The following is a 21,466-nucleotide window of genomic DNA, read 5'->3' on the forward strand; positions in this document are numbered from 1 at the left end:
GCCAGTGCTGCTACCACATGCCCCAGTGGCCTAATGGATAAGGCACTGTCCTCCTAAGCCAGGGATTGTGGGTTCAAGTCCCATCTGGGGTGCTCTCAATTGAGCAAGTGACCGTTTCGGCCCAGTGTAATGCCATTGGCAAGACATCTGGCGGTAGGCAAGGTTTTTTTTTTTCCGCCAGGAATCAATTCCACTCGAAATCCATGTCCCAAAACCACCCCTTTAAGCATGGCTCTACAAGCTTGCATGGGAATCACAAAGCTTTCCACACGCCTATTTTGAAAGAAAAAACAGACAATTGGCTTGTGGACTGAAAAGGCTTCAAGCGAACTTTGGTCAAGCTACCTTTCGGTGCAAGAAGCCTTTTCATCAATTTTCGCTGTCCCACAGAGGAGCGTTAAGGTTGCAAGTGAGAAAACAAGAAAACCGAGTGTAAGCTGACACCAGCACGAAGCTCCAGTGGCGCAATCGGTTAGCGCGCGGTACTTATAAGGCAGTATTTGTTGAGCAATGCCGAGGTTGTGAGTTCAAGCCTCACCTGGAGCACTTCCCTTTAAGCTTTCAAGTTTTATTTGAAAGATTTTTTTAAGGGATAATGTGCAGGAATATATTTTCTCCAATATTTTCATTAGTAGACGTTAACACGGCTTAATGAAGCACTGACCGCGGTTAAGAACTGCTGGGAGAGTTCATGGTTCCAAACCAACCAACAGCGATTCCCTGGTGGTCTAGTGGCTAGGATTCGGCGCTCTCACCGCCGCGGCCCGGGTTCGATTCCCGGTCAGGGAATGGTTTTAATAAAGTACAGCAAAGATGAGGAGAAATGTTTACATGGAGAGGAGCAGAGAAGTTGGTCCGAATGGTCCCGCGAGCTTTTCTAACAAGTTGAAAAGTCTGCGCATCTGATTTCAAGTTTTAATCCTGAGAGATTAATATTGGAACAAGGAATTTTACAATCTTCAAGGAGTCTCTCTCATTTGGCATGGTGCCAAAAGTTTGGCAAAAAGCATAAATGGTGCTAATCTTTAAAACGAGACCAAAATCCCCGCCACTGGATGAAAGACTTAGTGAGCCTCAACATCTGTGGTGTGGAAGTTATTTGAAACATTTTTAAGGGATAATGTGCAAGGATATATTGTCTCCCACCTTATCAGTAGTAGACGTGAACACGGCTCAATGAAGGACTGATCGCGGTTAAGAACTGCTGGGAGAGCTCATGGCTTCAGAGCACTCGCCAGCGATTCCCTGGTGGTCTAGTGGCTAGGATTCGGCGCTCTCACCGCCGCGGCCCGGGTTCGATTCCCGGTCAGGGAAGGTTTTTAATAAAGCACAACAAAGATGAGGAGAAATGTTTACATAAAGAGGAGCAGAGAAGTTGGTCCGAATGGCCCCGCAAGCTTTTATAACAATTTGAGAAGGCTGCACATCTGGTTCCAGGCTTGGGACAGGAAGTTGAAAAGAGCATCACAAGAGTGGTGTTTGCACTGTTGTCAGAGTGCAAGTTATGACACCGTGACAGGAAGCACAATTGGAAGCTCAGTCTGGGAGAAAACAAGAGTCCTTCAGTCCAGTCCCCCAAATTGCAGATTGATATTTTAGTGCACGTTAGGGTCCGTTTTGCCTGGACTCCAAACGTATTTGCTGCATGCGTTCTTTGGTTATTGGACTTTGAAAATGAGACCTGCGCCTCCTTGACGTGCTCACCTTGAAGCGTCTATTGAAAACCAGGAAGTCTTAGTATGCAAACGTCTTGCACATGCTCAGTAGCACTCCCAGTAGAAGTCAACCAGGCAAATCAAGCAGGTGCCAAAGAGGTGATTTTCCAGAGGAACGTCCAATTTTTGGGGCTCTTTTCAAAAGACATTCCAAAAGTAGTGTTTGCTTGGTTGTTTTTTTTTCTAATTGACTGTTTTAGCCCAGAGCGATCAGTCGATCTCGTATGTCGGGCAACAAACTAGAGTCATAATGAGGGCTCTCTGAACCTAGTTTGCAGCCACCAAAACCAGCCAATGCTGCTACCACATGCCCCAGTGGCCTAATGGATAAGGCACTGGCCTCCTAAGCCAGGGATTGTGGGTTCGAGTCCCATCTGGGGTGCTCTCAATTGAGCAAGTGACCGTTTCGGCCCAGTGTAATGCCATTGGCAAGACATCTGCCGGTAGGCAAGGTTTTTTTTTTCCGCCAGGAATCAATTCCACTCGAAACCCATGTCCCAAAACCACCCCTTTAAGCATGGCTCTACAAGCTTGCATGGGAATCACAAAGCTTTCCACACGCCTATTTTGAAAGAAAAAACAGACAATTGGCTTGTGGACTGAAAAGGCTTCAAGCGAACTTTGGTCAAGCTACCTTTCTTAATGTGCAAGAAGCCTTTTCATCAATTTTCGCTGTCCCACAGAGGAGCGTTAAGGTTGCAAGTGAGAAAACAAGAAAACCGAGTGTAAGGTGACACCAGCACGAAGCTCCAGTGGCGCAATCGGTTAGCGCGCGGTACTTATAAGGCAGTATTTGTTGAGCAATGCCGAGGTTGTGAGTTCAAGCCTCACCTGGAGCACTTCCCTTTAAGCTTTCAAGTTTTATTTGAAAGATTTTTTTAAGGGATAATGTGCAGGAATATATTTTCTCCAATATTTTCATTAGTAGACGTTAACACGGCTTAATGAAGCACTGACCGCGGTTAAGAACTGCTGGGAGAGTTCATGGTTCCAAACCAACCAACAGCGATTCCCTGGTGGTCTAGTGGCTAGGATTTGGCGCTCTCACCGCCGCGGCCCGGGTTCGATTCCCGGTCAGGGAACGTTTTTAATAAAGTACAGCAAAGATGAGGAGAAATGTTTACATGGAGAGGAGCAGAGAAGTTGGTCCGAATGGTCCCGCGAGCTTTTCTAACAAGTTGAAAAGTCTGCGCATCTGATTTCAAGTTTTAATCCTGAGAGATTAATATTGGAACAAGGAATTTTACAATCTTCAAGGAGTCTCTCTCATTTGGCATGGTGCCAAAAGTTTGGCAAAAAGCATAAATGGTGCTAATCTTTAAAACGAGACCAAAATCCCCGCCACTGGATGAAAGACTTAGTGAGCCTCAACATCTGTGGTGTGGAAGTTATTTGAAAGATTTTTAAGGGATAATGTGCAAGGATATATTGTCTCCCACCTTATCAGTAGTAGACGTGAACACGGCTCAATGAAGGACTGATCGCGGTTAAGAACTGCTGGGAGAGCTCATGGCTTCAGAGCACTCGCCAGCGATTCCCTGGTGGTCTAGTGGCTAGGATTCGGCGCTCTCACCGCCGCGGCCCGGGTTCGATTCCCGGTCAGGGAAGGTTTTTAATAAAGCACAACAAAGATGAGGAGAAATGTTTACATAAAGAGGAGCAGAGAAGTTGGTCCGAATGGCCCCGCAAGCTTTTATAACAATTTGAGAAGGCTGCACATCTGGTTCCAGGCTTGGGACAGGAAGTTGAAAAGAGCATCACAAGAGTGGTGTTTGCACTGTTGTCAGAGTGCAAGTTATGACACCGTGACAGGAAGCACAATTGGAAGCTCAGTCTGGGAGAAAACAAGAGTCCTTCAGTCCAGTCCCCCAAATTGCAGATTGATATTTTAGTGCACGTTAGGGTCCGTTTTGCCTGGACTCCAAACGTATTTGCTGCATGCGTTCTTTGGTTATTGGACTTTGAAAATGAGACCTGCGCCTCCTTGACGTGCTCACCTTGAAGCGTCTATTGAAAACCAGGAAGTCTTAGTATGCAAACGTCTTGCACATGCTCAGTAGCACTCCCAGTAGAAGTCAACCAGGCAAATCAAGCAGGTGCCAAAGAGGTGATTTTCCAGAGGAACGTCCAATTTTTGGGGCTCTTTTCAAAAGACATTCCAAAAGTAGTGTTTGCTTGGTTGTTTTTTTTTCTAATTGACTGTTTTAGCCCAGAGCGATCAGTCGATCTCGTATGTCGGGCAACAAACTAGAGTCATAATGAGGGCTCTCTGAACCTAGTTTGCAGCCACCAAAACCAGCCAGTGCTGCTACCACATGCCCCAGTGGCCTAATGGATAAGGCACTGGCCTCCTAAGCCAGGGATTGTGGGTTCGAGTCCCATCTGGGGTGCTCTCAATTGAGCAAGTGACCGTTTCGGCCCAGTGTAATGCCATTGGCAAGACATCTGGCGGTAGGCAAGGTTTTTTTTTTTCCGCCAGGAATCAATTCCACTCGAAATCCATGTCCCAAAACCACCCCTTTAAGCATGGCTCTACAAGCTTGCATGGGAATCACAAAGCTTTCCACACGCCTATTTTGAAAGAAAAAACAGACAATTGGCTTGTGGACTGAAAAGGCTTCAAGCGAACTTTGGTCAAGCTACCTTTCGGTGCAAGAAGCCTTTTCATCAATTTTCGCTGTCCCACAGAGGAGCGTTAAGGTTGCAAGTGAGAAAACAAGAAAACCGAGTGTAAGCTGACACCAGCACGAAGCTCCAGTGGCGCAATCGGTTAGCGCGCGGTACTTATAAGGCAGTATTTGTTGAGCAATGCCAAGGTTGTGAGTTCAAGCCTCACCTGGAGCACTTCCCTTTAAGCTTTCAAGTTTTATTTGAAAGATTTTTTTAAGGGATAATGTGCAGGAATATATTTTCTCCAATATTTTCATTAGTAGACGTTAACACGGCTTAATGAAGCACTGACCGCGGTTAAGAACTGCTGGGAGAGTTCATGGTTCCAAACCAACCAACAGCGATTCCCTGGTGGTCTAGTGGCTAGGATTCGGCGCTCTCACCGCCGCGGCCCGGGTTCGATTCCCGGTCAGGGAATGGTTTTAATAAAGTACAGCAAAGATGAGGAGAAATGTTTACATGGAGAGGAGCAGAGAAGTTGGTCCGAATGGTCCCGCGAGCTTTTCTAACAAGTTGAAAAGTCTGCGTATCTGATTTCAAGTTTTAATCCTGAGAGATTAATATTGGAACAAGGAATTTTACAATCTTCAAGGAGTCTCTCTCATTTGGCATGGTGCCAAAAGTTTGGCAAAAAGCATAAATGGTGCTAATCTTTAAAACGAGACCAAAATCCCCGCCACTGGATGAAAGACTTAGTGAGCCTCAACATCTGTGGTGTGGAAGTTATTTGAAAGATTTTTAAGGGATAATGTGCAAGGATATATTGTCTCCCATCTTATCAGTAGTAGATGTGAACACGGCTCAATGAAGGACTGATCGCGGCTAAGAACTGCTGGGAGAGCTCATGGCTTCAGAGCACTCGCCAGCGATTCCCTGGTGGTCTAGTGGCTAGGATTCGGCGCTCTCACCGCCGCGGCCCGGGTTCGATTCCCGGTCAGGGAAGGTTTTTAATAAAGCACAACAAAGATGAGGAGAAATGTTTACATAAAGAGGAGCAGAGAAGTTGGTCCGAATGGCCCCGCAAGCTTTTATAACAATTTGAGAAGGCTGCACATCTGGTTCCAGGCTTGGGACAGGAAGTTGAAAAGAGCATCACAAGAGTGGTGTTTGCACTGTTGTCAGAGTGCAAGTTATGACACCGTGACAGGAAGCACAATTGGAAGCTCAGTCTGGGAGAAAACAAGAGTCCTTCAGTCCAGTCCCCCAAATTGCAGATTGATATTTTAGTGCACGTTAGGGTCCGTTTTGCCTGGACTCCAAACGTATTTGCTGCATGCGTTCTTTGGTTATTGGACTTTGAAAATGAGACCTGCGCCTCCTTGACGTGCTCACCTTGAAGCGTCTATTGAAAACCAGGAAGTCTTAGTATGCAAACGTCTTGCACATGCTCAGTAGCACTCCCAGTAGAAGTCAACCAGGCAAATCAAGCAGGTGCCAAAGAGGTGATTTTCCAGAGGAACGTCCAATTTTTGGGGCTCTTTTCAAAAGACATTCCAAAAGTAGTGTTTGCTTGGTTGTTTTTTTTTCTAATTGACTGTTTTAGCCCAGAGCGATCAGTCGATCTCGTATGTCGGGCAACAAACTAGAGTCATAATGAGGGCTCTCTGAACCTAGTTTGCAGCCACCAAAACCAGCCAGTGCTGCTACCACATGCCCCAGTGGCCTAATGGATAAGGCACTGGCCTCCTAAGCCAGGGATTGTGGGTTCGAGTCCCATCTGGGGTGCTCTCAATTGAGCAAGTGACCGTTTCGGCCCAGTGTAATGCCATTGGCAAGACATCTGCCGGTAGGCAAGGTTTTTTTTTTCCGCCAGGAATCAATTCCACTCGAAACCCATGTCCCAAAACCACCCCTTTAAGCATGGCTCTACAAGCTTGCATGGGAATCACAAAGCTTTCCACACGCCTATTTTGAAAGAAAAAACAGACAATTGGCTTGTGGACTGAAAAGGCTTCAAGCGAACTTTGGTCAAGCTACCTTTCTTAATGTGCAAGAAGCCTTTTCATCAATTTTCGCTGTCCCACAGAGGAGCGTTAAGTTTGCAAGTGACAAAACAAGAAAACCGAGTGTAAGGTGAAACCAGCACAAAGCTCCAGTGGCGCAATCGGTTAGCGCGCGGTACTTATAAGGCAGTATTTGTTGAGCAATGCCGAGGTTGTGAGTTCAAGCCTCACCTGGAGCACTTCCCTTTAAGCTTTCAAGTTTTATTTGAAAGATTTTTTTAAGGGATAATGTGCAGGAATATATTTTCTCCAATATTTTCATTAGTAGACGTTAACACGGCTTAATGAAGCACTGACCGCGGTTAAGAACTGCTGGGAGAGTTCATGGTTCCAAACCAACCAACAGCGATTCCCTGGTGGTCTAGTGGCTAGGATTTGGCGCTCTCACCGCCGCGGCCCGGGTTCGATTCCCGGTCAGGGAACGTTTTTAATAAAGTACAGCAAAGATGAGGAGAAATGTTTACATGGAGAGGAGCAGAGAAGTTGGTCCGAATGGTCCCGCGAGCTTTTCTAACAAGTTGAAAAGTCTGCGCATCTGATTTCAAGTTTTAATCCTGAGAGATTAATATTGGAACAAGGAATTTTACAATCTTCAAGGAGTCTCTCTCATTTGGCATGGTGCCAAAAGTTTGGCAAAAAGCATAAATGGTGCTAATCTTTAAAACGAGACCAAAATCCCCGCCACTGGATGAAAGACTTAGTGAGCCTCAACATCTGTGGTGTGGAAGTTATTTGAAAGATTTTTAAGGGATAATGTGCAAGGATATATTGTCTCCCACCTTATCAGTAGTAGACGTGAACACGGCTCAATGAAGGACTGATCGCGGTTAAGAACTGCTGGGAGAGCTCATGGCTTCAGAGCACTCGCCAGCGATTCCCTGGTGGTCTAGTGGCTAGGATTCGGCGCTCTCACCGCCGCGGCCCGGGTTCGATTCCCGGTCAGGGAAGGTTTTTAATAAAGCACAACAAAGATGAGGAGAAATGTTTACATAAAGAGGAGCAGAGAAGTTGGTCCGAATGGCCCCGCAAGCTTTTATAACAATTTGAGAAGGCTGCACATCTGGTTCCAGGCTTGGGACAGGAAGTTGAAAAGAGCATCACAAGAGTGGTGTTTGCACTGTTGTCAGAGTGCAAGTTATGACACCGTGACAGGAAGCACAATTGGAAGCTCAGTCTGGGAGAAAACAAGAGTCCTTCAGTCCAGTCCCCCAAATTGCAGATTGATATTTTAGTGCACGTTAGGGTCCGTTTTGCCTGGACTCCAAACGTATTTGCTGCATGCGTTCTTTGGTTATTGGACTTTGAAAATGAGACCTGCGCCTCCTTGACGTGCTCACCTTGAAGCGTCTATTGAAAACCAGGAAGTCTTAGTATGCAAACGTCTTGCACATGCTCAGTAGCACTCCCAGTAGAAGTCAACCAGGCAAATCAAGCAGGTGCCAAAGAGGTGATTTTCCAGAGGAACGTCCAATTTTTGGGGCTCTTTTCAAAAGACATTCCAAAAGTAGTGTTTGCTTGGTTGTTTTTTTTTCTAATTGACTGTTTTAGCCCAGAGCGATCAGTCGATCTCGTATGTCGGGCAACAAACTAGAGTCATAATGAGGGCTCTCTGAACCTAGTTTGCAGCCACCAAAACCAGCCAGTGCTGCTACCACATGCCCCAGTGGCCTAATGGATAAGGCACTGGCCTCCTAAGCCAGGGATTGTGGGTTCGAGTCCCATCTGGGGTGCTCTCAATTGAGCAAGTGACCGTTTCGGCCCAGTGTAATGCCATTGGCAAGACATCTGCCGGTAGGCAAGGTTTTTTTTTTCCGCCAGGAATCAATTCCACTCGAAACCCATGTCCCAAAACCACCCCTTTAAGCATGGCTCTACAAGCTTGCATGGGAATCACAAAGCTTTCCACACGCCTATTTTGAAAGAAAAAACAGACAATTGGCTTGTGGACTGAAAAGGCTTCAAGCGAACTTTGGTCAAGCTACCTTTCTTAATGTGCAAGAAGCCTTTTCATCAATTTTCGCTGTCCCACAGAGGAGCGTTAAGTTTGCAAGTGACAAAACAAGAAAACCGAGTGTAAGGTGAAACCAGCACAAAGCTCCAGTGGCGCAATCGGTTAGCGCGCGGTACTTATAAGGCAGTATTTGTTGAGCAATGCCGAGGTTGTGAGTTCAAGCCTCACCTGGAGCACTTCCCTTTAAGCTTTCAAGTTTTATTTGAAAGATTTTTTTAAGGGATAATGTGCAGGAATATATTTTCTCCAATATTTTCATTAGTAGACGTTAACACGGCTTAATGAAGCACTGACCGCGGTTAAGAACTGCTGGGAGAGTTCATGGTTCCAAACCAACCAACAGCGATTCCCTGGTGGTCTAGTGGCTAGGATTTGGCGCTCTCACCGCCGCGGCCCGGGTTCGATTCCCGGTCAGGGAACGTTTTTAATAAAGTACAGCAAAGATGAGGAGAAATGTTTACATGGAGAGGAGCAGAGAAGTTGGTCCGAATGGTCCCGCGAGCTTTTCTAACAAGTTGAAAAGTCTGCGCATCTGATTTCAAGTTTTAATCCTGAGAGATTAATATTGGAACAAGGAATTTTACAATCTTCAAGGAGTCTCTCTCATTTGGCATGGTGCCAAAAGTTTGGCAAAAAGCATAAATGGTGCTAATCTTTAAAACGAGACCAAAATCCCCGCCACTGGATGAAAGACTTAGTGAGCCTCAACATCTGTGGTGTGGAAGTTATTTGAAAGATTTTTAAGGGATAATGTGCAAGGATATATTGTCTCCCACCTTATCAGTAGTAGACGTGAACACGGCTCAATGAAGGACTGATCGCGGTTAAGAACTGCTGGGAGAGCTCATGGCTTCAGAGCACTCGCCAGCGATTCCCTGGTGGTCTAGTGGCTAGGATTCGGCGCTCTCACCGCCGCGGCCCGGGTTCGATTCCCGGTCAGGGAAGGTTTTTAATAAAGCACAACAAAGATGAGGAGAAATGTTTACATAAAGAGGAGCAGAGAAGTTGGTCCGAATGGCCCCGCAAGCTTTTATAACAATTTGAGAAGGCTGCACATCTGGTTCCAGGCTTGGGACAGGAAGTTGAAAAGAGCATCACAAGAGTGGTGTTTGCACTGTTGTCAGAGTGCAAGTTATGACACCGTGACAGGAAGCACAATTGGAAGCTCAGTCTGGGAGAAAACAAGAGTCCTTCAGTCCAGTCCCCCAAATTGCAGATTGATATTTTAGTGCACGTTAGGGTCCGTTTTGCCTGGACTCCAAACGTATTTGCTGCATGCGTTCTTTGGTTATTGGACTTTGAAAATGAGACCTGCGCCTCCTTGACGTGCTCACCTTGAAGCGTCTATTGAAAACCAGGAAGTCTTAGTATGCAAACGTCTTGCACATGCTCAGTAGCACTCCCAGTAGAAGTCAACCAGGCAAATCAAGCAGGTGCCAAAGAGGTGATTTTCCAGAGGAACGTCCAATTTTTGGGGCTCTTTTCAAAAGACATTCCAAAAGTAGTGTTTGCTTGGTTGTTTTTTTTTCTAATTGACTGTTTTAGCCCAGAGCGATCAGTCGATCTCGTATGTCGGGCAACAAACTAGAGTCATAATGAGGGCTCTCTGAACCTAGTTTGCAGCCACCAAAACCAGCCAGTGCTGCTACCACATGCCCCAGTGGCCTAATGGATAAGGCACTGGCCTCCTAAGCCAGGGATTGTGGGTTCGAGTCCCATCTGGGGTGCTCTCAATTGAGCAAGTGACCGTTTCAGCCCAGTGTAATGCCATTGGCAAGACATCTGGCGGTAGGCAAGGTTTTTTTTTTTCCGCCAGGAATCAATTCCACTCGAAATCCATGTCCCAAAACCACCCCTTTAAGCATGGCTCTACAAGCTTGCATGGGAATCACAAAGCTTTCCACACGCCTATTTTGAAAGAAAAAACAGACAATTGGCTTGTGGACTGAAAAGGCTTCAAGCGAACTTTGGTCAAGCTACCTTTCGGTGCAAGAAGCCTTTTCATCAATTTTCGCTGTCCCACAGAGGAGCGTTAAGGTTGCAAGTGAGAAAACAAGAAAACCGAGTGTAAGCTGACACCAGCACGAAGCTCCAGTGGCGCAATCGGTTAGCGCGCGGTACTTATAAGGCAGTATTTGTTGAGCAATGCCAAGGTTGTGAGTTCAAGCCTCACCTGGAGCACTTCCCTTTAAGCTTTCAAGTTTTATTTGAAAGATTTTTTTAAGGGATAATGTGCAGGAATATATTTTCTCCAATATTTTCATTAGTAGACGTTAACACGGCTTAATGAAGCACTGACCGCGGTTAAGAACTGCTGGGAGAGTTCATGGTTCCAAACCAACCAACAGCGATTCCCTGGTGGTCTAGTGGCTAGGATTCGGCGCTCTCACCGCCGCGGCCCGGGTTCGATTCCCGGTCAGGGAATGGTTTTAATAAAGTACAGCAAAGATGAGGAGAAATGTTTACATGGAGAGGAGCAGAGAAGTTGGTCCGAATGGTCCCGCGAGCTTTTCTAACAAGTTGAAAAGTCTGCGTATCTGATTTCAAGTTTTAATCCTGAGAGATTAATATTGGAACAAGGAATTTTACAATCTTCAAGGAGTCTCTCTCATTTGGCATGGTGCCAAAAGTTTGGCAAAAAGCATAAATGGTGCTAATCTTTAAAACGAGACCAAAATCCCCGCCACTGGATGAAAGACTTAGTGAGCCTCAACATCTGTGGTGTGGAAGTTATTTGAAAGATTTTTAAGGGATAATGTGCAAGGATATATTGTCTCCCATCTTATCAGTAGTAGATGTGAACACGGCTCAATGAAGGACTGATCGCGGCTAAGAACTGCTGGGAGAGCTCATGGCTTCAGAGCACTCGCCAGCGATTCCCTGGTGGTCTAGTGGCTAGGATTCGGCGCTCTCACCGCCGCGGCCCGGGTTCGATTCCCGGTCAGGGAAGGTTTTTAATAAAGCACAACAAAGATGAGGAGAAATGTTTACATAAAGAGGAGCAGAGAAGTTGGTCCGAATGGCCCCGCAAGCTTTTATAACAATTTGAGAAGGCTGCACATCTGGTTCCAGGCTTGGGACAGGAAGTTGAAAAGAGCATCACAAGAGTGGTGTTTGCACTGTTGTCAGAGTGCAAGTTATGACACCGTGACAGGAAGCACAATTGGAAGCTCAGTCTGGGAGAAAACAAGAGTCCTTCAGTCCAGTCCCCCAAATTGCAGATTGATATTTTAGTGCACGTTAGGGTCCGTTTTGCCTGGACTCCAAACGTATTTGCTGCATGCGTTCTTTGGTTATTGGACTTTGAAAATGAGACCTGCGCCTCCTTGACGTGCTCACCTTGAAGCGTCTATTGAAAACCAGGAAGTCTTAGTATGCAAACGTCTTGCACATGCTCAGTAGCACTCCCAGTAGAAGTCAACCAGGCAAATCAAGCAGGTGCCAAAGAGGTGATTTTCCAGAGGAACGTCCAATTTTTGGGGCTCTTTTCAAAAGACATTCCAAAAGTAGTGTTTGCTTGGTTGTTTTTTTTTCTAATTGACTGTTTTAGCCCAGAGCGATCAGTCGATCTCGTATGTCGGGCAACAAACTAGAGTCATAATGAGGGCTCTCTGAACCTAGTTTGCAGCCACCAAAACCAGCCAGTGCTGCTACCACATGCCCCAGTGGCCTAATGGATAAGGCACTGGCCTCCTAAGCCAGGGATTGTGGGTTCGAGTCCCATCTGGGGTGCTCTCAATTGAGCAAGTGACCGTTTCGGCCCAGTGTAATGCCATTGGCAAGACATCTGCCGGTAGGCAAGGTTTTTTTTTTCCGCCAGGAATCAATTCCACTCGAAACCCATGTCCCAAAACCACCCCTTTAAGCATGGCTCTACAAGCTTGCATGGGAATCACAAAGCTTTCCACACGCCTATTTTGAAAGAAAAAACAGACAATTGGCTTGTGGACTGAAAAGGCTTCAAGCGAACTTTGGTCAAGCTACCTTTCTTAATGTGCAAGAAGCCTTTTCATCAATTTTCGCTGTCCCACAGAGGAGCGTTAAGTTTGCAAGTGACAAAACAAGAAAACCGAGTGTAAGGTGAAACCAGCACAAAGCTCCAGTGGCGCAATCGGTTAGCGCGCGGTACTTATAAGGCAGTATTTGTTGAGCAATGCCGAGGTTGTGAGTTCAAGCCTCACCTGGAGCACTTCCCTTTAAGCTTTCAAGTTTTATTTGAAAGATTTTTTTAAGGGATAATGTGCAGGAATATATTTTCTCCAATATTTTCATTAGTAGACGTTAACACGGCTTAATGAAGCACTGACCGCGGTTAAGAACTGCTGGGAGAGTTCATGGTTCCAAACCAACCAACAGCGATTCCCTGGTGGTCTAGTGGCTAGGATTTGGCGCTCTCACCGCCGCGGCCCGGGTTCGATTCCCGGTCAGGGAACGTTTTTAATAAAGTACAGCAAAGATGAGGAGAAATGTTTACATGGAGAGGAGCAGAGAAGTTGGTCCGAATGGTCCCGCGAGCTTTTCTAACAAGTTGAAAAGTCTGCGCATCTGATTTCAAGTTTTAATCCTGAGAGATTAATATTGGAACAAGGAATTTTACAATCTTCAAGGAGTCTCTCTCATTTGGCATGGTGCCAAAAGTTTGGCAAAAAGCATAAATGGTGCTAATCTTTAAAACGAGACCAAAATCCCCGCCACTGGATGAAAGACTTAGTGAGCCTCAACATCTGTGGTGTGGAAGTTATTTGAAAGATTTTTAAGGGATAATGTGCAAGGATATATTGTCTCCCACCTTATCAGTAGTAGACGTGAACACGGCTCAATGAAGGACTGATCGCGGTTAAGAACTGCTGGGAGAGCTCATGGCTTCAGAGCACTCGCCAGCGATTCCCTGGTGGTCTAGTGGCTAGGATTCGGCGCTCTCACCGCCGCGGCCCGGGTTCGATTCCCGGTCAGGGAAGGTTTTTAATAAAGCACAACAAAGATGAGGAGAAATGTTTACATAAAGAGGAGCAGAGAAGTTGGTCCGAATGGCCCCGCAAGCTTTTATAACAATTTGAGAAGGCTGCACATCTGGTTCCAGGCTTGGGACAGGAAGTTGAAAAGAGCATCACAAGAGTGGTGTTTGCACTGTTGTCAGAGTGCAAGTTATGACACCGTGACAGGAAGCACAATTGGAAGCTCAGTCTGGGAGAAAACAAGAGTCCTTCAGTCCAGTCCCCCAAATTGCAGATTGATATTTTAGTGCACGTTAGGGTCCGTTTTGCCTGGACTCCAAACGTATTTGCTGCATGCGTTCTTTGGTTATTGGACTTTGAAAATGAGACCTGCGCCTCCTTGACGTGCTCACCTTGAAGCGTCTATTGAAAACCAGGAAGTCTTAGTATGCAAACGTCTTGCACATGCTCAGTAGCACTCCCAGTAGAAGTCAACCAGGCAAATCAAGCAGGTGCCAAAGAGGTGATTTTCCAGAGGAACGTCCAATTTTTGGGGCTCTTTTCAAAAGACATTCCAAAAGTAGTGTTTGCTTGGTTGTTTTTTTTTCTAATTGACTGTTTTAGCCCAGAGCGATCAGTCGATCTCGTATGTCGGGCAACAAACTAGAGTCATAATGAGGGCTCTCTGAACCTAGTTTGCAGCCACCAAAACCAGCCAGTGCTGCTACCACATGCCCCAGTGGCCTAATGGATAAGGCACTGGCCTCCTAAGCCAGGGATTGTGGGTTCGAGTCCCATCTGGGGTGCTCTCAATTGAGCAAGTGACCGTTTCGGCCCAGTGTAATGCCATTGGCAAGACATCTGCCGGTAGGCAAGGTTTTTTTTTTCCGCCAGGAATCAATTCCACTCGAAACCCATGTCCCAAAACCACCCCTTTAAGCATGGCTCTACAAGCTTGCATGGGAATCACAAAGCTTTCCACACGCCTATTTTGAAAGAAAAAACAGACAATTGGCTTGTGGACTGAAAAGGCTTCAAGCGAACTTTGGTCAAGCTACCTTTCTTAATGTGCAAGAAGCCTTTTCATCAATTTTCGCTGTCCCACAGAGGAGCGTTAAGTTTGCAAGTGACAAAACAAGAAAACCGAGTGTAAGGTGAAACCAGCACAAAGCTCCAGTGGCGCAATCGGTTAGCGCGCGGTACTTATAAGGCAGTATTTGTTGAGCAATGCCGAGGTTGTGAGTTCAAGCCTCACCTGGAGCACTTCCCTTTAAGCTTTCAAGTTTTATTTGAAAGATTTTTTTAAGGGATAATGTGCAGGAATATATTTTCTCCAATATTTTCATTAGTAGACGTTAACACGGCTTAATGAAGCACTGACCGCGGTTAAGAACTGCTGGGAGAGTTCATGGTTCCAAACCAACCAACAGCGATTCCCTGGTGGTCTAGTGGCTAGGATTTGGCGCTCTCACCGCCGCGGCCCGGGTTCGATTCCCGGTCAGGGAACGTTTTTAATAAAGTACAGCAAAGATGAGGAGAAATGTTTACATGGAGAGGAGCAGAGAAGTTGGTCCGAATGGTCCCGCGAGCTTTTCTAACAAGTTGAAAAGTCTGCGCATCTGATTTCAAGTTTTAATCCTGAGAGATTAATATTGGAACAAGGAATTTTACAATCTTCAAGGAGTCTCTCTCATTTGGCATGGTGCCAAAAGTTTGGCAAAAAGCATAAATGGTGCTAATCTTTAAAACGAGACCAAAATCCCCGCCACTGGATGAAAGACTTAGTGAGCCTCAACATCTGTGGTGTGGAAGTTATTTGAAAGATTTTTAAGGGATAATGTGCAAGGATATATTGTCTCCCACCTTATCAGTAGTAGACGTGAACACGGCTCAATGAAGGACTGATCGCGGTTAAGAACTGCTGGGAGAGCTCATGGCTTCAGAGCACTCGCCAGCGATTCCCTGGTGGTCTAGTGGCTAGGATTCGGCGCTCTCACCGCCGCGGCCCGGGTTCGATTCCCGGTCAGGGAAGGTTTTTAATAAAGCACAACAAAGATGAGGAGAAATGTTTACATAAAGAGGAGCAGAGAAGTTGGTCCGAATGGCCCCGCAAGCTTTTATAACAATTTGAGAAGGCTGCACATCTGGTTCCAGGCTTGGGACAGGAAGTTGAAAAGAGCATCACAAGAGTGGTGTTTGCACTGTTGTCAGAGTGCAAGTTATGACACCGTGACAGGAAGCACAATTGGAAGCTCAGTCTGGGAGAAAACAAGAGTCCTTCAGTCCAGTCCCCCAAATTGCAGATTGATATTTTAGTGCACGTTAGGGTCCGTTTTGCCTGGACTCCAAACGTATTTGCTGCATGCGTTCTTTGGTTATTGGACTTTGAAAATGAGACCTGCGCCTCCTTGACGTGCTCACCTTGAAGCGTCTATTGAAAACCAGGAAGTCTTAGTATGCAAACGTCTTGCACATGCTCAGTAGCACTCCCAGTAGAAGTCAACCAGGCAAATCAAGCAGGTGCCAAAGAGGTGATTTTCCAGAGGAACGTCCAATTTTTGGGGCTCTTTTCAAAAGACATTCCAAAAGTAGTGTTTGCTTGGTTGTTTTTTTTTCTAATTGACTGTTTTAGCCCAGAGCGATCAGTCGATCTCGTATGTCGGGCAACAAACTAGAGTCATAATGAGGGCTCTCTGAACCTAGTTTGCAGCCACCAAAACCAGCCAGTGCTGCTACTACATGCCCCAGTGGCCTAATGGATAAGGCACTGGCCTCCTAAGCCAGGGATTGTGGGTTCGAGTCCCATCTGGGGTGCTCTCAATTGAGCAAGTGACCGTTTCGGCCCAGTGTAATTCCATTGGCAAGACATCTGGCGGTAGGCAAGGTTTTTTTTTTTCCGCCAGGAATCAATTCCACTCGAAATCCATGTCCCAAAACCACCCCTTTAAGCATGGCTCTACAAGCTTGCATGGGAATCACAAAGCTTTCCACACGCCTATTTTGAAAGAAAAAACAGACAATTGGCTTGTGGACTGAAAAGGCTTCAAGCGAACTTTGGTCAAGCTACCTTTCTTAATGTGCAAGAAGCCTTTTCATCAATTTTCGCTGTCCCACAGAGGAGCGTTAAGGTTGCAAGTGAGAAAACAAGAAAACCGAGTGTAAGCTGACACCAGCACAACGCTCCAGTGGCGCAATCGGTTAGCGCGCGGTACTTATAAGGCAGTATTTGTTGAGCAATGCCGAGGTTGTGAGTTCAAGCCTCACCTGGAGCACTTCCCTTTAAGCTTTCAAGTTTTATTTGAAAGATTTTTTTAAGGGATAATGTGCAGGAATATATTTTCTCCAATATTTTCATTAGTAGACGTTAACACGGCTTAATGAAGCACTGACCGCGGTTAAGAACTGCTGGGAGAGTTCATGGTTCCAAAGCAACCGACAGCGATTCCCTGGTGGTCTAGTGGCTAGGATTCGGCGCTCTCGCCGCCGCGGCCCGGGTTCGATTCCCGGTCAGGGAATGTTTTTAATAAAGTACAGCAAAGATGAGGAGAAATGTTTACATGGAGAGGAGCAGAGAAGTTGGTCCGAATGGTCCCGCGAGCTTTTCTAACAAGTTGAAAAGTCTGCGTATCTGATTTCAAGTTTTAATCCTGAGAGATTAATATTGGAACAAGGAATTTTACAATCTTCAAGGAGTCTCTCTCATTTGGCATGGTGCCAAAAGTTTGGCAAAAAGCATAAATGGTGCTAATCTTTAAAACGAGACCAAAATCCCCGCCACTGGATGAAAGACTTAGTGAGCCTCAACATCTGTGGTGTGGAAGTTATTTGAAAGATTTTTAAGGGATAATGTGCAAGGATATATTGTCTCCCACCTTATCAGTAGTAGACGTGAACACGGCTCAATGAAGGACTGATCGCGGTTAAGAACTGCTGGGAGAGCTCATGGCTTCAGAGCACTCGCCAGCGATTCCCTGGTGGTCTAGTGGCTAGGATTCGGCGCTCTCACCGCCGCGGCCCGGGTTTGATTCCCGGTCAGGGAAGGTTTTTAATAAAGCACAACAAAGATGAGGAGAAATGTTTACATAAAGAGGAGCAGAGAAGTTGGTCCGAATGGCCCCGCAAGCTTTTATAACAATTTGAGAAGGCTGCACATCTGGTTCCAGGCTTGGGACAGGAAGTTGAAAAGAGCATCACAAGAGTGGTGTTTGCACTGTTGTCAGAGTGCAAGTTATGACACCGTGACAGGAAGCACAATTGGAAGCTCAGTCTGGGAGAAAACAAGAGTCCTTCAGTCCAGTCCCCCAAATTGCAGATTGATATTTTAGTGCACGTTAGGGTCCGTTTTGCCTGGACTCCAAACGTATTTGCTGCATGCGTTCTTTGGTTATTGGACTTTGAAAATGAGACCTGCGCCTCCTTGACGTGCTCACCTTGAAGCGTCTATTGAAAACCAGGAAGTCTTAGTATGCAAACGTCTTGCACATGCTCAGTAGCACTCCCAGTAGAAGTCAACCAGGCAAATCAAGCAGGTGCCAAAGAGGTGATTTTCCAGAGGAACGTCCAATTTTTGGGGCTCTTTTCAAAAGACATTCCAAAAGTAGTGTTTGCTTGGTTGTTTTTTTTTCTAATTGACTGTTTTAGCCCAGAGCGATCAGTCGATCTCGTATGTCGGGCAACAAACTAGAGTCATAATGAGGGCTCTCTGAACCTAGTTTGCAGCCACCAAAACCAGCCAGTGCTGCTACCACATGCCCCAGTGGCCTAATGGATAAGGCACTGGCCTCCTAAGCCAGGGATTGTGGGTTCGAGTCCCATCTGGGGTGCTCTCAATTGAGCAAGTGACCGTTTCGGCCCAGTGTAATGCCATTGGCAAGACATCTGGCAGTAGGCAAGGTTTTTTTTTTCCGCCAGGAATCAATTCCACTCGAAATCCATGTCCCAAAACCACCCCTTTAAGCATGGCTCTACAAGCTTGCATGGGAATCACAAAGCTTTCCACACGCCTATTTTGAAAGAAAAAACAGACAATTGGCTTGTGGACTGAAAAGGCTTCAAGCGAACTTTGGTCAAGCTACCTTTCTTAATGTGCAAGAAGCCTTTTCATCAATTTTCGCTGTCCCACAGAGGAGCGTTAAGGTTGCAAGTGAGAAAACAAGAAAACCGAGTGTAAGCTGACACCAGCACGAAGCTCCAGTGGCGCAATCGGTTAGCGCGCGGTACTTATAAGGCAGTATTTGTTGAGCAATGCCGAGGTTGTGAGTTCAAGCCTCACCTGGAGCACTTCACTTTAAGCTTTCAAGTTTTATTTGAAAGATTTTTTTAAGGGATAATGTGCAGGAATATATTTTCTCCAATATTTTCATTAGTAGACGTTAACACGGCTTAATGAAGCACTGACCGCGGTTAAGAACTGCTGGGAGAGTTCATGGTTCCAAACCAACCAACAGCGATTCTCTGGTGGTCTAGTGGCTGGGATTCGGCGCTCTCACCGCCGCGGCCCGGGTTCGATTCCCGGTCAGGGAATGTTTTTAATAAAGTACAGCAAAGATGAGGAGAAATGTTTACATGGAGAGGAGCAGAGAAGTTGGTCCGAATGGTCCCGCGAGCTTTTCTAACAAGTTGAAAAGTCTGCGCATCTGATTTCAAGTTTTAATCCTGAGAGATTAATATTGGAACAAGGAATTTTACAATCTTCAAGGAGTCTCTCTCATTTGGCATGGTGCCAAAAGTTTGGCAAAAAGCATAAATGGTGCTAATCTTTAAAACGAGACCAAAATCCCCGCCACTGGATGAAAGACTTAGTGAGCCTCAACATCTGTGGTGTGGAAGTTATTTGAAAGATTTTTAAGGGATAATGTGCAAGGATATATTGTCTCCCACCTTATCAGTAGTAGACGTGAACACGGCTCAATGAAGGACTGATCGCGGTTAAGAACTGCTGGGAGAGCTCATGGCTTCAGAGCACTCGCCAGCGATTCCCTGGTGGTCTAGTGGCTAGGATTCGGCGCTCTCACCGCCGCGGCCCGGGTTCGATTCCCGGTCAGGGAAGGTTTTTAATAAAGCACAACAAAGATGAGGAGAAATGTTTACATAAAGAGGAGCAGAGAAGTTGGTCCGAATGGCCCCGCAAGCTTTTATAACAATTTGAGAAGGCTGCACATCTGGTTCCAGGCTTGGGACAGGAAGTTGAAAAGAGCATCACAAGAGTGGTGTTTGCACTGTTGTCAGAGTGCAAGTTATGACACCGTGACAGGAAGCACAATTGGAAGCTCAGTCTGGGAGAAAACAAGAGTCCTTCAGTCCAGTCCCCCAAATTGCAGATTGATATTTTAGTGCACGTTAGGGTCCGTTTTGCCTGGACTCCAAACGTATTTGCTGCATGCGTTCTTTGGTTATTGGACTTTGAAAATGAGACCTGCGCCTCCTTGACGTGCTCACCTTGAAGCGTCTATTGAAAACCAGGAAGTCTTAGTATGCAAACGTCTTGCACATGCTCAGTAGCACTCCCAGTAGAAGTCAACCAGGCAAATCAAGCAGGTGCCAAAGAGGTGATTTTCCAGAGGAATGTCCAATTTTTGGGGCTCTTTTCAAAAGACATTCCAAAAGTAGTGTTTGCTTGGTTGTTTTTTTTTCTAATTGACTGTTTTAGCCCAGAGCGATCAGTCGATCTCGTATGTCGGGCAACAAACTAGAGTCATAATGAGGGCTCTCTGAACCTAGTTTGCAGCCACCAAAACCAGCCAGTGCTGCTACCACATGCCCCAGTGGCCTAATGGATAAGGCACTGGCCTCCTAAGCCAGGGATTGTGGGTTCGAGTCCCATCTGGGGTGCTCTCAAGTGACCGTTTCGGCCCAGTGTAATGCCATTGGCAAGACATCTGGCGGTAGGCAAGGTTTTTTTTTTCCGCCAGGAATCAATTCCACTCGAAATCCATGTCCCAAAACCACCCCTTTAAGCATGGCTCTACAAGCTTGCATGGGAATCACAAAGCTTTCCACACGCCTATTTTGAAAGAAAAAACAGACAATTGGCTTGTGGACTGAAAAGGCTTCAAGCGAACTTTGGTCAAGCTACCTTTCTTAATGTGCAAGAAGCCTTTTCATCAATTTTCGCTGTCCCACAGAGGAGCGTTAAGGTTGCAAGTGAGAAAACAAGAAAACCGAGTGTAAGCTGACACCAGCACAACGCTCCAGTGGCGCAATCGGTTAGCGCGCGGTACTTATAAGGCAGTATTTGTTGAGCAATGCCGAGGTTGTGAGTTCAAGCCTCACCTGGAGCACTTCCCTTTAAGCTTTCAAGTTTTATTTGAAAGATTTTTTTAAGGGATAATGTGCAGGAATATATTTTCTCCAATATTTTCATTAGTAGACGTTAACACGGCTTAATGAAGCACTGACCGCGGTTAAGAACTGCTGGGAGAGTTCATGGTTCCAAAGCAACCGACAGCGATTCCCTGGTGGTCTAGTGGCTAGGATTCGGCGCTCTCGCCGCCGCGGCCCGGGTTCGATTCCCGGTCAGGGAATGTTTTTAATAAAGTACAGCAAAGATGAGGAGAAATGTTTACATGGAGAGGAGCAGAGAAGTTGGTCCGAATGGTCCCGCGAGCTTTTCTAACAAGTTGAAAAGTCTGCGTATCTGATTTCAAGTTTTAATCCTGAGAGATTAATATTGGAACAAGGAATTTTACAATCTTCAAGGAGTCTCTCTCATTTGGCATGGTGCCAAAAGTTTGGCAAAAAGCATAAATGGTGCTAATCTTTAAAACGAGACCAAAATCCCCGCCACTGGATGAAAGACTTAGTGAGCCTCAACATCTGTGGTGTGGAAGTTATTTGAAAGATTTTTAAGGGATAATGTGCAAGGATATATTGTCTCCCACCTTATCAGTAGTAGACGTGAACACGGCTCAATGAAGGACTGATCGCGGTTAAGAACTGCTGGGAGAGCTCATGGCTTCAGAGCACTCGCCAGCGATTCCCTGGTGGTCTAGTGGCTAGGATTCGGCGCTCTCACCGCCGCGGCCCGGGTTTGATTCCCGGTCAGGGAAGGTTTTTAATAAAGCACAACAAAGATGAGGAGAAATGTTTACATAAAGAGGAGCAGAGAAGTTGGTCCGAATGGCCCCGCAAGCT

At 46.1% G+C, this 21,466-nt stretch overlaps 34 non-coding genes across 34 annotated transcripts; all 34 read left to right on the top strand.

The window, feature by feature from the left end:
• The first annotated feature begins 19 nt into the window (after window positions 1-19).
• On the top strand, window positions 20-92 carry TRNAR-CCU (transfer RNA arginine (anticodon CCU)). Its single transcript has one exon. It is a non-coding gene; the product is annotated as a tRNA-Arg (tRNA).
• Window positions 93-453: 361 nt separating this feature from the next.
• On the top strand, window positions 454-546 carry TRNAI-UAU (transfer RNA isoleucine (anticodon UAU)). Its single transcript is given in 2 exon segments — window positions 454-491; window positions 511-546. It is a non-coding gene; the product is annotated as a tRNA-Ile (tRNA).
• A 171-nt stretch (window positions 547-717) lies between these two features.
• On the top strand, window positions 718-789 carry TRNAE-CUC (transfer RNA glutamic acid (anticodon CUC)). The gene has a single exon. It is a non-coding gene; the product is annotated as a tRNA-Glu (tRNA).
• Window positions 790-1,242: 453 nt separating this feature from the next.
• Window positions 1,243-1,314, top strand: TRNAE-CUC (transfer RNA glutamic acid (anticodon CUC)). The gene has a single exon. It is a non-coding gene; the product is annotated as a tRNA-Glu (tRNA).
• Window positions 1,315-2,024: 710 nt separating this feature from the next.
• TRNAR-CCU (transfer RNA arginine (anticodon CCU)) lies at window positions 2,025-2,097 on the top strand. Its single transcript has one exon. It is a non-coding gene; the product is annotated as a tRNA-Arg (tRNA).
• Window positions 2,098-2,461: 364 nt separating this feature from the next.
• On the top strand, window positions 2,462-2,554 carry TRNAI-UAU (transfer RNA isoleucine (anticodon UAU)). Its single transcript is given in 2 exon segments — window positions 2,462-2,499; window positions 2,519-2,554. It is a non-coding gene; the product is annotated as a tRNA-Ile (tRNA).
• Window positions 2,555-3,250: 696 nt separating this feature from the next.
• Window positions 3,251-3,322, top strand: TRNAE-CUC (transfer RNA glutamic acid (anticodon CUC)). Its single transcript has one exon. It is a non-coding gene; the product is annotated as a tRNA-Glu (tRNA).
• A 710-nt stretch (window positions 3,323-4,032) lies between these two features.
• Window positions 4,033-4,105, top strand: TRNAR-CCU (transfer RNA arginine (anticodon CCU)). Its single transcript has one exon. It is a non-coding gene; the product is annotated as a tRNA-Arg (tRNA).
• Window positions 4,106-4,466: 361 nt separating this feature from the next.
• Window positions 4,467-4,559, top strand: TRNAI-UAU (transfer RNA isoleucine (anticodon UAU)). The gene is given in 2 exon segments: window positions 4,467-4,504; window positions 4,524-4,559. It is a non-coding gene; the product is annotated as a tRNA-Ile (tRNA).
• Window positions 4,560-4,730: 171 nt separating this feature from the next.
• Window positions 4,731-4,802, top strand: TRNAE-CUC (transfer RNA glutamic acid (anticodon CUC)). Its single transcript has one exon. It is a non-coding gene; the product is annotated as a tRNA-Glu (tRNA).
• A 453-nt stretch (window positions 4,803-5,255) lies between these two features.
• TRNAE-CUC (transfer RNA glutamic acid (anticodon CUC)) lies at window positions 5,256-5,327 on the top strand. Its single transcript has one exon. It is a non-coding gene; the product is annotated as a tRNA-Glu (tRNA).
• A 710-nt stretch (window positions 5,328-6,037) lies between these two features.
• TRNAR-CCU (transfer RNA arginine (anticodon CCU)) lies at window positions 6,038-6,110 on the top strand. The gene has a single exon. It is a non-coding gene; the product is annotated as a tRNA-Arg (tRNA).
• Window positions 6,111-6,474: 364 nt separating this feature from the next.
• Window positions 6,475-6,567, top strand: TRNAI-UAU (transfer RNA isoleucine (anticodon UAU)). The gene is given in 2 exon segments: window positions 6,475-6,512; window positions 6,532-6,567. It is a non-coding gene; the product is annotated as a tRNA-Ile (tRNA).
• A 696-nt stretch (window positions 6,568-7,263) lies between these two features.
• On the top strand, window positions 7,264-7,335 carry TRNAE-CUC (transfer RNA glutamic acid (anticodon CUC)). The gene has a single exon. It is a non-coding gene; the product is annotated as a tRNA-Glu (tRNA).
• Window positions 7,336-8,045: 710 nt separating this feature from the next.
• Window positions 8,046-8,118, top strand: TRNAR-CCU (transfer RNA arginine (anticodon CCU)). Its single transcript has one exon. It is a non-coding gene; the product is annotated as a tRNA-Arg (tRNA).
• A 364-nt stretch (window positions 8,119-8,482) lies between these two features.
• On the top strand, window positions 8,483-8,575 carry TRNAI-UAU (transfer RNA isoleucine (anticodon UAU)). Its single transcript is given in 2 exon segments — window positions 8,483-8,520; window positions 8,540-8,575. It is a non-coding gene; the product is annotated as a tRNA-Ile (tRNA).
• Window positions 8,576-9,271: 696 nt separating this feature from the next.
• On the top strand, window positions 9,272-9,343 carry TRNAE-CUC (transfer RNA glutamic acid (anticodon CUC)). The gene has a single exon. It is a non-coding gene; the product is annotated as a tRNA-Glu (tRNA).
• A 710-nt stretch (window positions 9,344-10,053) lies between these two features.
• Window positions 10,054-10,126, top strand: TRNAR-CCU (transfer RNA arginine (anticodon CCU)). Its single transcript has one exon. It is a non-coding gene; the product is annotated as a tRNA-Arg (tRNA).
• Window positions 10,127-10,487: 361 nt separating this feature from the next.
• On the top strand, window positions 10,488-10,580 carry TRNAI-UAU (transfer RNA isoleucine (anticodon UAU)). The gene is given in 2 exon segments: window positions 10,488-10,525; window positions 10,545-10,580. It is a non-coding gene; the product is annotated as a tRNA-Ile (tRNA).
• Window positions 10,581-10,751: 171 nt separating this feature from the next.
• On the top strand, window positions 10,752-10,823 carry TRNAE-CUC (transfer RNA glutamic acid (anticodon CUC)). Its single transcript has one exon. It is a non-coding gene; the product is annotated as a tRNA-Glu (tRNA).
• Window positions 10,824-11,276: 453 nt separating this feature from the next.
• On the top strand, window positions 11,277-11,348 carry TRNAE-CUC (transfer RNA glutamic acid (anticodon CUC)). Its single transcript has one exon. It is a non-coding gene; the product is annotated as a tRNA-Glu (tRNA).
• A 710-nt stretch (window positions 11,349-12,058) lies between these two features.
• Window positions 12,059-12,131, top strand: TRNAR-CCU (transfer RNA arginine (anticodon CCU)). Its single transcript has one exon. It is a non-coding gene; the product is annotated as a tRNA-Arg (tRNA).
• Window positions 12,132-12,495: 364 nt separating this feature from the next.
• TRNAI-UAU (transfer RNA isoleucine (anticodon UAU)) lies at window positions 12,496-12,588 on the top strand. Its single transcript is given in 2 exon segments — window positions 12,496-12,533; window positions 12,553-12,588. It is a non-coding gene; the product is annotated as a tRNA-Ile (tRNA).
• A 696-nt stretch (window positions 12,589-13,284) lies between these two features.
• TRNAE-CUC (transfer RNA glutamic acid (anticodon CUC)) lies at window positions 13,285-13,356 on the top strand. The gene has a single exon. It is a non-coding gene; the product is annotated as a tRNA-Glu (tRNA).
• A 710-nt stretch (window positions 13,357-14,066) lies between these two features.
• Window positions 14,067-14,139, top strand: TRNAR-CCU (transfer RNA arginine (anticodon CCU)). The gene has a single exon. It is a non-coding gene; the product is annotated as a tRNA-Arg (tRNA).
• Window positions 14,140-14,503: 364 nt separating this feature from the next.
• TRNAI-UAU (transfer RNA isoleucine (anticodon UAU)) lies at window positions 14,504-14,596 on the top strand. The gene is given in 2 exon segments: window positions 14,504-14,541; window positions 14,561-14,596. It is a non-coding gene; the product is annotated as a tRNA-Ile (tRNA).
• Window positions 14,597-15,292: 696 nt separating this feature from the next.
• TRNAE-CUC (transfer RNA glutamic acid (anticodon CUC)) lies at window positions 15,293-15,364 on the top strand. The gene has a single exon. It is a non-coding gene; the product is annotated as a tRNA-Glu (tRNA).
• A 710-nt stretch (window positions 15,365-16,074) lies between these two features.
• On the top strand, window positions 16,075-16,147 carry TRNAR-CCU (transfer RNA arginine (anticodon CCU)). The gene has a single exon. It is a non-coding gene; the product is annotated as a tRNA-Arg (tRNA).
• Window positions 16,148-16,512: 365 nt separating this feature from the next.
• Window positions 16,513-16,605, top strand: TRNAI-UAU (transfer RNA isoleucine (anticodon UAU)). Its single transcript is given in 2 exon segments — window positions 16,513-16,550; window positions 16,570-16,605. It is a non-coding gene; the product is annotated as a tRNA-Ile (tRNA).
• Window positions 16,606-18,083: 1,478 nt separating this feature from the next.
• On the top strand, window positions 18,084-18,156 carry TRNAR-CCU (transfer RNA arginine (anticodon CCU)). The gene has a single exon. It is a non-coding gene; the product is annotated as a tRNA-Arg (tRNA).
• A 364-nt stretch (window positions 18,157-18,520) lies between these two features.
• Window positions 18,521-18,613, top strand: TRNAI-UAU (transfer RNA isoleucine (anticodon UAU)). Its single transcript is given in 2 exon segments — window positions 18,521-18,558; window positions 18,578-18,613. It is a non-coding gene; the product is annotated as a tRNA-Ile (tRNA).
• Window positions 18,614-19,309: 696 nt separating this feature from the next.
• TRNAE-CUC (transfer RNA glutamic acid (anticodon CUC)) lies at window positions 19,310-19,381 on the top strand. The gene has a single exon. It is a non-coding gene; the product is annotated as a tRNA-Glu (tRNA).
• A 710-nt stretch (window positions 19,382-20,091) lies between these two features.
• Window positions 20,092-20,164, top strand: TRNAR-CCU (transfer RNA arginine (anticodon CCU)). Its single transcript has one exon. It is a non-coding gene; the product is annotated as a tRNA-Arg (tRNA).
• Window positions 20,165-20,520: 356 nt separating this feature from the next.
• Window positions 20,521-20,613, top strand: TRNAI-UAU (transfer RNA isoleucine (anticodon UAU)). Its single transcript is given in 2 exon segments — window positions 20,521-20,558; window positions 20,578-20,613. It is a non-coding gene; the product is annotated as a tRNA-Ile (tRNA).
• Window positions 20,614-21,466: the final 853 nt, after the last annotated feature.

The sequence above is a fragment of the Spea bombifrons genome, chromosome 4 (assembly GCF_027358695.1).
Source record: "Spea bombifrons isolate aSpeBom1 chromosome 4, aSpeBom1.2.pri, whole genome shotgun sequence".
Classification (NCBI taxonomy): domain Eukaryota; kingdom Metazoa; phylum Chordata; class Amphibia; order Anura; family Pelobatidae; genus Spea; species Spea bombifrons.